Here is an 11,276-nt window from a genome sequence, read left to right on the forward strand (position 1 = left end):
TTGTGTCAGAAGCGAATGCTTTAACGATATTTCTTTTTGTCTACACTGCTTCTCTTTTTTTTTATCGTGAAGTTAAAAGTGTGGTAATTTATTTTTGTTGCGCTCATAATCAAGTGACTGCGGTTACCAAACTTGCAATTTCGCGTGCAACATCCAAAACCGCAATTGGCGATAACCGCGGTTAAAGTTTAGTATCCACGGTTAAACTTAACTGCGGTTACTTTCGCCATGTAACTAGGGCATAAGTTTGCCACCCAATGCAGGTATAAATCCGGCTTAGAGCGAGGGAATCTGCGTAACAAGAGCCCCAGCTTAAAAACGACACTGATATGACATTTGCGTTTCGCTGCGTATCACGCACGTCGTTCGGAATATTGTAATACTTCCAAGTAGAACGTCTTCCCAGACGACTTCTCTGGTCTGCTTGTGCAGTTTACGGCGCAACAAGCAGGCATTTTTGGCGGAATGCGTGCGAAACCAGCCCATGCGAAGCATGCGCTATGCTGGAACGGCCCGACTTCCGGGACGAGCGCTCGAACTTCCGGCGGCCGTGCGCCGGAGAGCTCGAAGCGCCATCCAGCAACTCTGGTGGAGATCAGTGGGTGGCCCTAATATTCCCATCGCATTTGCAGTTGTTTCCACTGTTGCACGAACCTCGAAGCACACATTCGATGTCAGCGGAAGCGAACGTGGTCAAGGAAGTGTGAACGCTCGGAACTAAGTATGAACTACACAGAGCAGGAGTCAAAGCGCGGGACCCCAACTTGCTCCGCGGTCAAATTCCTCGCACGTGCGCGATAGAGACAAATCACCGTACGACAACTCGCCGCGCGCGAACTTTTTTCCACTTCTACTGCGCATGTGCGCGCGAGACATTTCTGAAGGTTTTTCGGCTTTCGCCGCGTCGTCGGGCGCGCGTCGTCGGCCACCGCAAAAGTAGCTCGTGGGCGATTGTGTGAGGAGGAATACGCGCATGCGCCGCAAGCCACACATATCGCTCGGAGCTTCACGATTGCCCCCCTTTTTTATTTTATTTCTGGCGTCAGGCTGTCTGCTAGTTTATAGCCGTGACACTGGCCGTTGGTGCAGCATATAAGCGTGATGCAACCACCTGAGGTTTTGTCACGGAAAAGAAACCTGTCAGGGCCTCTTATATCACGGTATTGAGACTGCCCACCGCATACAACTAGGACGCCATCCGGGACGCGACTAAGAGTGTAGTGCGAGATGTCCTATGACGACTTGTTCTACTTGAGTTCACCTATGGTGAACTCAAGTATGGTGAACCTATGGTGAACTTGAGTTCACCTGGCTGTGATGGGTTCACTTGTGACGAGTTCTCCTAGACTCCACCACCTCTGTTAGGGCCTCGCTTTCAATGTCGTAACCCCCCTTCCCCGGCCCCCTGTTCCATTCATATAGCACTAATCTTTCCGAAGTTCTTGGCACGATACTTCTCCAGATGCAAACAATGTGACCACATGGTCCGAGTAGGAGTCATGTGCAAACCACGTGACTACACTCTAAACTTTTTCACGCTTAGCAAGCGTGAGTGCCTACGATTTTTTGCACGCTTGTTACAAGCATGACGCATTTTCCCGCTGAAAAATCACGCTTTCTAACATGAGTCGCGGGATGAGTAACGTTTGCCGCGCGTGAGTACAAGATATTTTCTGCGGGCTTGTTTTAGGCGGGGTGAATTATCACGCTAAGCGCTCACGCTTGCCATCCGTGACTGGGAACCTTCTTAACGCTCAGTGAAGTTGAAAAAGAGGATTTGTCCTTACCTGATGCGGCATTCTCCAGCTGTGTATAAAATGCCTCTCTGACCGCCAGAAATCGATTAGAAAGAAAGCTGAAAGAAAACAATAGTTGCTGTGCCGTAATTGTGGTCTGGTAATTTGGAGCACCCACCAAGCACATAAATACGGCAAAAATTAAGTGAGGAAGACTGGTGAGGATATCTGGGAAGGTTGAGATTTTGAATCAATGTTTAGAATCAAATAAATGTAAACAGATTTCAAATTTCAGGGAAACGTTTTATTCACAATAACTTACAAGAATGCTTCCAAACAGAGAAATCCGAGAAAGAAAGACAGGAAGTAGAAAATAGGCCCCAGATGAACTCTTGGTGCCGCTTTAAATTAGCACGTTAATATTGATATGAACTAAACTCAGACGAAGTACAGTTTCATCAACAAATCGCGTAGCATTTCTAGCGGCCATGGTACTTCGTCGATTCTATCACGTGTAACTAGTACTTGAACGAATCTATAGTAACTGCCTGAAATGAGATAGATCCGTAACGTCCTTTATGTAACAAACACACAAACACAGCACCAAGGCTTTTTTTCCAGTGGCGTGTCCAGTTGCAACTTCACGCCTTCTCTGGATTCTGCCGCATACCAGCTGCTTCACGTCGCCTCATACAGTGCACCGACAAACGATGTCCACGGGTGAAACCTGGGGAAGATAAAGAGAGGCTTTAATATAATACTTATAACCTGATGCGTCTGCACTCTCATACAACATGGAAACTTCTGCCGCGATGTGCAGCACAAACGAGCACATTTTTAATGCGGCCATAAGGCGGCGGTTCTGTACAATGGAACACGATTTTCAACGCTTCGTAATGTGCGCGTCGACTGTTTGAATTTGCAGTTGACAATATTTTTCGTCATTTTCGAAGGGCTCTGCGGAGGACGGATAGCAGGCGGCTCCTTCACCCGCGGTGTAGCGCCTCCTCACCTGAGAACGGCCACCGACGCGAACCGCGAGCGCGGTCGCGAAGTTTACCGCCAATGAGCCAAATATACCGAACGCCTTACGCCGAGACCGACGAAAACCGGGCGGCGAACGAGAGAAATGATTCCCAGCCACAACAGCGAGAAACGCAATCCTTCCTTCTTCTCAACTTTACCGGTCGACCGCGTGATCCATCTCAACTAGATGATAGCCTGACACTAACTAATGCGAAGTCCCGAGACTATGGGATGATATACGCAACACACTATAAATGTCGTCATTTGCAAAATAGTTCTAAAGTATATAAAGAGAAAAGACATTAGGAAATAATTTGCTTACGTGGATCTTCCAAGAGACCGTGCATGACCGCTGACTTTCCACTGTAAGAACGCCATCCGGCCGCTAAAGTGGAGTTCGTAGTGAACGGCTGCGTGCCGCACGAGAATTCCCGGCAGTCGACACTCGGTGTTCTCGCACCTACTTGCGCGGTACACCACATTGCCCGGCCAAGGTCAAATCACTCATCAGGTTGTTTCTTCTTCGCTACTTTTTACCACAATAAAGCGAACACTCCACACAGTAGACCCTTGAATGGCAAAAAGACGACGCACACAGCTCTTGCTTCTGCCGATGCCTCCAACGGCTCCAATTCCGTTTCCCCGCCAAAATGCCCGCAGATGCGAGCGCCAACTTTCAATTCCTTCGCATGACAAAATAAAGAAAAGAAGCGCAAGTCGCAGCAACATGCTGCAGCGCGCCCCGCGGCCTTATTGTGAATGTGTATCAGGGTATGTATATGCATGATTAGGAAAGGCGCAATCGCTGGCGGGAGATTTTTCTTAGCGTGATTTTTACGGTTTTAACCCATGTAATCTTGCATCACGCGTAAAAGAAAGCAAATATGGGTTTTCCCGACCCGCTTCACACTTGTATTGAAGAAAGGCACGCGTATTTTGAGCCACATGGTGCTCAAAACAAAGTTTACGGCGTCAAGGAGCGTGTTTCACGCTTACTATGAGTGAAAAATTTACAGTGTAGACAAATGGGGGGAGAACATGACTTTGGATCACATAATGATGAACCATGGCGCAAGGACAATATTTGGCAAAACCAACCTAAATACACCGATACACATCTGAAGAATATTGCACACGAGGTTAAAGGAGTACTGACACGAAATTTTTATGTTACGTTTTTTTCGCTGCTATGCGCGCCTACCAGCCCACTAATCATAGAATGACAGATTAGGCGGTCGAGCGCAGCGTAAACATTAATTTACGGCGTCGTTTATTCGTGCCAGTTTCGGTTTCGACAAAAAAACGCCGAGCGGCCGTCATGACAGCATGTATGACATGGCGTCACCATTCTTGCCGTATCGCTGCCTCTCTGGAAGCGCGCGCGAGCGAGCGCACGCGCGCGCCCAGACCGGCCGAGGTCTTCGCCGTACCCACAGGCCCGGGCAGCATGACGTCAGTCCCAAAACCATGACGTGTACGCACGCCCGAGCAGCGCGCGCCAACCACAGCCAGCGCGTCGGCTTCGTCACGGGAGCCCCGACGTCGGCACTTTGGGGCACGTAGCAGATGATGTCACGTCGGCCCGCTCTGGGCTTTCTCGTGCGGGCGAAGATCAAAATGGATTTTAAATATGTTTCGCTGAACGGTTGCTGTTGAAACTTGCTGGGAGATATCTCCTGATAAAAAGGAAGCGTTTTACATAGTTATCTCAGCTTTGAAATTTCGTGTCAGTACTCCTTTAAGGTTGCTACTATAGTAGCAGATTCTGTAATGTAAACAAGGGAGACATACATGCTTGAGTGCAATCAATGAAGATGCAAAAATTTACAAAATCTAATAAAACAGAGGTGATGGAAAACACGGCAAAGACGCGTCAACATATATAGGCAGGTTTTTGTGTGTAATGCACGGCAGAGACAATGTGGAATGAAGCTAACTGCAGGTTAGGTTAATGCGATGGCCAGTTAAACAAAATAAACCCTGAAAATTACAATGAAAGCCGCAAAGCCGCACTTTCGATAAAACGGACGTCGGTGGTTCGATAAAACGGCATTCGGTAAAACGGTGTTCGATAAAACAGGCACTTTTTCGATAATACGACGTTCGATTAATCGGCGTTGGATAAACTGTCTGGGAACCCCTGCGCTATGGTTGGCTAAAATGTGGCAACGGTTGCAATAGGGTAGAGGAGAGCTAAAAGGGCACTAAATTACATTGCAGTAAGAGACCACTATAGTGATGGTTATGGAAGAGAAAAGTTATTTATTGTGCAATGAGCTAATTGTGTATAAGGACACGGTAAACGAAAACATTATGAACCAGCTAAGTAACGGGGCGTGATACTAGTAAAAGAGTGATTCGCAGGCGTAGCCTGATGCTACCATGTAAAACAAACCTTCAAAGCACCGACGTCTTGGAGGGATTCAAATGCTGTAGTAAACGAAAACACAACTGCCACATAAAAGAATCTATGTGTCTTGAGATGTCTCTACTGTACATTTACGAGAAATTCAGCCTCCTTTATGGTTCATTAGTTGATCACTCAACGAAAACATGGATGATTAAGAATCTCTCTGCACATTTAATGCAGTTCGGTGGCTGATCACCAGTTAGAAGGCAGGTATGTGTTTAGCCCATTGTGCATTGCATTACATGGGGGCCCTGCTTTTGTCTCTCGTAGTTGGTCGGCCAATAGACTTTTCCAGATAGCTGCGACCGCAAAGCATGCTGGGAAAAATGAGCGCCGCAGCCGCCCGCCGCTGGCTGGAAAGCTTGACCATGCTGTGTCCGACAAAGGTAGTGGATGCAGCCTTTGTTGCCGTGAAGCTACGGCGTTTAACAATAACTGATGGCAATCACGGCCCACTGAAGTTACAAAGACGGCTCCAGAGATCTACACTACTTGACTGCAACAGATCCGGAGTTGTCTTGTTGCCTTGCGTCAGTTATATAAGTTCTCAATGTCCGTATAGGCGGCTGTTATCTACCCTAGAAAAGCACGTTTACTTTTCGAGTATAGAAACGTGTTAATTGTTTTTAATAATATTGAGATTCATGAGCCCCTGCAGTAAGGGAATAGCGCAAAAGGAAAGCTATCCGTGACGATAGATGCTCCGGCGTTGGATCGATGGTAGAGCTCAATCGCCACTGCGTACCTCTTTCAGACAGACCGACGGATACGTCTGACTGAAACCGCAGCCGCAGTCGCAAGAAAACCGCAGCGAAAGCAAAGAATAGTCATTAACAATGACTCATTATACACTGGTTACAAAATGAACAGTCGTGATTTAGTAAAAATAAAGGCAGCCTATTCTCACCGTGAGTTCTAAACCGGCGTAACAGAGAGTAGTCAGGATAGGGGAAATTAAGCGGCGCGTACGGGACCATCGCCTTGGTCGGTCTTACGTCGCTCTTTTTGCTAATGATTTTTTCTTTAGGTTGCGGTACGTTTCTCGCTGCGGTATCTATTTTTCCTAAAGCGGGAAGGAAAGAGCATAGTATGCTTCAAGGAAAACTCTCACAGCTCAAGCTCTGGGACCGTTCGCGTTTGCGTCGAATCTGCTGTCGATAACGCGGCACCCGTATACATAAGATTTTCCGCAAGCTGTAGGCGTGCTGTTTTGTTATGCTTGATATTTCTCTGTACGGTTATTATTTTGCCTTCATTTATGAGCTAACGGAAATACCGGCGTTGGCATTTATTTCACACATTACCCGAAATAATTCAACTGGCACCACGTGTATTTGATTATTAAGCCATCAGTTTTATTTAAGTTACGTTTGGTACAAAGCGTTTGGTACATGGCTGTGTGCTGTTACATTGGCAAAGGCATCCCCGTACCAGATTCCCCGCCGCCGTCAATTGGTGGCGCGGCGGACGAGCGATGGGCAGATGAGCTACCTTGGTGTTGGCGACAAAAAGCGGAGAGCAAAACTTTTCTGGTTTTACTGCACGGCGAGAGATGAACAGCGAAGATACAGGAATAGCAGGGAGCCGATGGGCAGAACGGCGCTCTTAGTTCAGCACTAAATGTAGAAAGATTCTAACCAACGAGAGAGTGGGATATATACACAGAAGCGGCAACGGTTCCACCACTTCCCACGGCTTTGCACACCGCCCGAAGAAAGTATAGACGTACAAGAACACTCTTTCGCGGGCTCGTGAAAGCCAGCGCACGAGGGGGAGAGAAGGTATCGGCGAGCGGAGTCTGCTCGCAGATTCAAATTTCTATACGTTCTCGCTTGTCTTCACTTCTGCGAGGTGGGCGGGCTTTCCTGTAGCACACAAAGCTTCCTCTCACTACATCAAACTTGTAGCACGCGCGCACAGGGTAGCGGTGCGCTGAATCGCAACAGCGCCGAAGCCACAAGACAAGACTTATTCAGCTCTAACAGGGTTTTGCAGCTGTCGGTTGTAAATAATTTAGGAACTTGGTAAACTGCAAAAGTGTGATAGGAATTAAGGTCCCCTTCACCTGCGGTGTAGCAAAATATATGTACTCTTATTCTCGCACTTTTCAGGTGTGCTCTGGTAGCACTAGACAAAGCACACTTCTTCAAAAAGACACCGAAAAGACTTCGGACTTAGCAGCTGCGGGATTTTCCCAGATCATTCAGTGAAGCCTGAATCACAGCGTATTCCAAGAAACAAGCTGCTGAAAAGCATAAAAAGTAATGATGCAGGTTGTCCAAGGCAACAAAAGTGCACCAAGTGCTGATGTACCGGGCGGACCTTCATGTGTGGGCGAAAGCTTCAGTGGAGGTCTTGTTCTCACTGTCCAAGTATTTCAAAACAGCTGTAGTGATACTCATGAGTGGTGGCAGTGCTACCAAAGCTGGCTGTGAATGCAGTTCTGGGGCCATAGGCATATGCAAGTGTGCCGCCGCGTGGTGGTTTTGCATGATGGTATGCTCTCAGGAATATGTTATGACTAAAGCCTTGAAGACTGAAGCCTGAAGATCATGGAAGACAGGCTCCAAAAAGTAGAATGTCGGCCATTTGCAGCCTTCTGAACTCACATTTGTTAAGCACAATCCAGTAAATAAGAACGGTTTTGTGCAAAAAAACCCCAAAAATTGGCGTTAAAGTAACAGAACGTGATCTGGTGGTGCTCCACAGCTCTTTCAAGAAGCGAAAAATAAACCCTATGCTGGCTTCCGTCCCGAAAGAAGCCTCATTCACGCCACAAGAAATAGTTAGCCTACCTTAAAAAGTCTGCATTTCCCCTGTTCCGATTCAGCTTCCAACAAACGTCCTCTGGAAAGAACATGCGCAGTTCCCCTGCAACTACAAGAACTGTGCACTGTTCGTTCAGGGGGCATGGGAGCTTGAACACAGCTCAAGAGCGAAGATTCGCTTTGAAATGTGGCTGTGGAGCGAATTGCGCGGCTCACAGCACTACATTTTGTAGAGATCATGTCCGGACAGACAGAAATAGACGACAAATTTCTAAGAGTGTTTGGCAACACATCAGTGAAAACAAAGTGCATGTTTTTCGGAGTCGAGAATGCGCAACCGGCTTTGTCACCCTACATTGCCCGGAAATATGGCAGTGTGTATAACTGTGGACTGTGTGTCAATCCTGGCCTACCAGTTTTGGCTTCATCTCCAGACAGAGTGGGCACTGAGGGGGACTAGTTCGGACTGGTTGAGGTGAAAACGCTTGCAGCTTTAAAGGAGCCATGAAGAGAAAACACAAGTTTGGTTCATTCGAAAGATTGCCTCGTTAGAACCATAACGACACCACTTATAACGCAAACTTCGCACAAATAAGCTACATAATTAGGAAAAAATGAAATGACCATGCGACCCACCAGCTCATTTTCCGCAACAGAACCTGTGATGTCACTTGGGAATGCTCTGCGATTGGCGGAGGCCGGCAAAAGCAAACGCATGTTAGGCTGGGCTTACAGTTTGCATAGCGAGCTATATGCCCGTGAAACATACTGCACATTCTTTTTATGACAAAGAACGGTGGAGTAAACGGTTGAAGGTCCGAACGAACTCGCAAGCATGTGCGCCAATGCGTACGAAACTAGCGCCGGCCGAGCTCGACATCAAGCCGTCGCGCAGACGAATTTTCGGGTTCGAGGCTCTTCGGGGCCAACGAACAGTTCCAGCACGCACAGCCGCGACCTTGCTTCGTATCGTAATCCCTTCACAGGAGGTTGGCCGTCATATCGCCAACCAGCAAAGGTAAAAATAGAAACGAGGGGAGTAAAGAACAGCAAGAAGCGACGAGATAGTGCCAGTCGTCGCGTAAGTTTCGAATGGTGTTGGCTTGCTGCTGTCGTTACGAGCTCGTTTCCAGTTTACAACCACTGAAAACTTCAGTTTGTTCGAGTACTTTACAATGAAATTTCGTTGCTGCGTTTTGAAATGCCCATGTAGTACGGGCAAATCGTCGAGGGAGTGCGACATCCCCGCCGGTGAGGAGATCTCCTTTCATGTGCTGCCCAACGACGAACCTAGGCGAAGCAAGTGGCTACGTTTTGTGAACTTTGCAAACGGAGGAGAAAGAGAGCTAAAGGAAGTACGACTGTGCTCGCTTCATTTCCGAGGAAGTGATTACGGCAGGGACCCTTACGTTAGCTCACTCCTGGGACATGCTGGCGCTCGTCGCCGACTTCGTCAAATCGCTCTGACCTTGGGGGAAAAAATGCCGTAAACACCGCGCATTCACGCTCGTATCTTTCTGGTCGAAGCAGAGAGCTCGCGCGAACGGCTTTCCATACACGACACCGGCCAACTGGCATAAGTGATACTGCTACTGAAATTGAACTATTATTAACCGTAATCAAAATACGGCACATACGTACCAGTCTATATTCGTCCGTCGCGACGGGGCTGACGAGGCAGCGGTGCCGACGGCTGGGCGTTCGTCTGTTGTGGCTATCGCGGAATGGTCGCTTTCCCGTCCACCGCGTATCCCACAACTCTTGCCGCTCGTGCACTTAGAAGCATTGAGCGTTTTGGTGGTGTGAGGTTGTTAAATGCAAGCCCGAGCTCCTCGGCGAGAGTTTGGTTCTCCGGATCAGGCGATTCCATGACTAGGGCTGCGGGTGCACTAGGTTTTACTAGTATTTTTAAAATGGCCGCCGTCTCGATCGACTCCCGCGTGTGGGTGCTATATGGAGTCGACATACTAAGTATCTGTTTCATGGACCGGCTCTATGACGCCATTGTACACGTCACGTCAAGGAATGTTCAATTTTAGCGGGAGATTTAAAATTTTGGCTTAAATTGCCTTATTTCTCAGTGAATAAAGCATCATTTGCTTCCGGGAAAGCGCTTGGGGTACTATGAAACACCTAATCTTTCGAATAAAACAAACTTTTGTTTTGTCTTCATGGCTCCTTTAAAGGGACTCTGAAGTGAATTTGTCAAGCTCCCGTTTATGATTGCACTTCGTAGACAGGCTCAAATTAACACACTTTTCATCGTTTATCCGGTTGACAAATCGGTAATTATTTTACAAAGCGCTAAAGAAGAAAAACTACCATGCGCGGTTTGCGGCGGCCGCACCAACTAAGGCTGTGACGTTGGGAGGAGGGAGCACCGTGATTCGACGATGCCCAAGGTTAGCAATCAAACAAGTTTCGGTTTCGGTTTCGGTTCTGTAAAACACAACCAATGGCGTTGTTGGATGGGCATTCTCAATATCCCAGTAATCGTAGTACCGCGCTTCTGCCATGTTGTCGGCTGTAAAATGCATAAGATAAGCCTCCCAGGACGGCTTGGAATCGTAGCACTCACTAGCCGAGGCGTACGCAGTGCATGAATGCCCTCCGCGTCACCGCAGACGCTCAAATGCCATGCGCTTTCCCCCTATATTTGGAGCTTGCCTCACTCATGCCTGTATCGTAAAAAGCGTGTTCGCACCAGGCCAAGGGTCTGTTTATTCTGGCCTGTGCCCACTGCCCGCAAGCAGTCGGTGCTTATGGCAACAGCACGCCAACGAGAACTCGCTAGCGCGCCAGTGCCAGCCTGCGCGCGTTCTGTGAACTAGTTCGTGGAGCAATGAACGTTGCGCCCCCCCCCCCCCCAAAAAAAAAAAAAGGTGAACTCAGTATAGAAAACATCGGCCGAAAACAAAAACGTTAACTTATCAAGAAAAAACACGTTCCCACGGGGATTCGAACTTGTGACTAGCAAACCATTTGCGCTGACATAGCTAGCGCTCCAAACAACTCAGCCACAGGCCACCGCTGCCGAACTTGGAAATATAGGGTATATAATGTATAACCAGTTCACATTTTTATTTAGTTTCAGCATTCCAAGCAGCTTAGGTGACTATTTGTTGTTTTGCGCTCGTGCAGTAAGCATCCCCCAAGTTTCCACAATATCTCACACCTAGCAATTGCATTTCTTAGACGGAAAAGCGTTCGCAGATGCGTAGTCGTGCTGCTGGCCGCTGTGCTTGTTTGCCCAGCGCAAAAAAGTGCTTCCCGCACCCTAGTTTTACGCTGAGCGGAAAAAGTATCAGTTGATTTTATTTCCTTAGTACCTATATT

Source organism: Haemaphysalis longicornis, unplaced genomic scaffold, assembly GCF_048455015.1.
Source record: "Haemaphysalis longicornis isolate Haplotype H1 unplaced genomic scaffold, Haemaphysalis longicornis Haplotype H1 scaffold_1, whole genome shotgun sequence".
In the NCBI taxonomy this organism is placed as follows: Eukaryota; Metazoa; Arthropoda; class Arachnida; order Ixodida; family Ixodidae; genus Haemaphysalis; species Haemaphysalis longicornis.